Source organism: Meleagris gallopavo, chromosome 22 (assembly GCF_000146605.3).
Source record: "Meleagris gallopavo isolate NT-WF06-2002-E0010 breed Aviagen turkey brand Nicholas breeding stock chromosome 22, Turkey_5.1, whole genome shotgun sequence".
Classification (NCBI taxonomy): domain Eukaryota; kingdom Metazoa; phylum Chordata; class Aves; order Galliformes; family Phasianidae; genus Meleagris; species Meleagris gallopavo.
This window is the reverse complement of record NC_015032.2, coordinates 5,854,592-5,855,768: the sequence shown is the minus strand read 5'-3', so window position 1 is coordinate 5,855,768 and position 1,177 is coordinate 5,854,592.

Here is a 1,177-nt window from a genome sequence, read left to right as displayed (position 1 = left end):
GGCCGAAGCGAGTGGTGGGGATGGCGTGGTCAGAAAGCGGGGATGGAGCGCTGACGACCGTTCCCGAGGCTTTAAGCTCGCGGCTGTCCCGCCGGCAGCCCCGTGTCCCCAGCGCCCGGTGTCACCGTGTCACCCTGCGGGGCTGGAGGCACCGGGACAGGTGTGTCGGGGCAGAGCCGTCCCTAGGAACACCGTGACCCAGAGCTCGCTGTAGCCCTGCTGCCATCCCAGTAGCTGTGGCTGCGCAGGATGAAATCAGGAGGCTGTTGGCAGGTGGGAGTGCAGCCCGGTGTCCGTCGCTACCAGGCTGGTGGCCCTGCTCGGCGTCACACGTCACTGCGACAGCTCTGAGCGCACACCAAAGGCACATGGCAGTGCCCTAAGTTCCATCCCTGCTCCGTTTCCCTCCATCTCCGGGCCACGTGGGTGAGCAATCTGCGGGTTAGAAGGCTGTGAAATGCCGTTCTGCTCAGGAAGAATGGCATTCCCCATCACGGCTTACACCCAGCAGGGACGGCTCGATGCTGTGGCCGCATGGGTGGACATCGACATGTTTCTGTGGCCAAGCTCTCCGTGCTGCCCACCCTGCAGGGTCCAGCTACGTCGCATCACCAGAGCAATGCAACACCAGCTGGGAGCTCCCCCGCCATTCCCCTCTGTCTCCACGGAGGGGAAAAAGCTTAATTAACGTCTGCGGAGAGCATGTAAGGCTCGATGTAATTGCTGGGTATGATTATCAGCGGAGCAGAGGGTGCTCAGCAGGGTGGGAGGGGAGGCACAACCCACCTCCTTTGTATGAATGGGGTATAGCTGAGGGAGCTCCGTTCCCTGCAGCGGGGAGAGCCGTGGAGTTGCAATGGGGCTGATGCACATCCACTGCACAACTCCGCGGGGCAAGGCTGCAAACTGCATCCGCGTCCCTTCGAGTGCCATCACACATATGGCACAGCTGAGAGTGACAGTGGCAGAGATGGCAGAGCTGCAGCCCTAAAGCTTGAGGGATGTTAAGAGGGGCTCAGAAGGGGCTCTCTGTCACAGTCTGGCTTTCTGCACTGGCCAAGCACAGTTTTGCAGGACATGGTGCATGGTGACACGGAGCAGCCGTGCAGCCCAGACGTGGATGGGTTTGGAGAGAGGCCAGTGGCTGAGCAAGGTACAGAAATCCTAAATAATACCA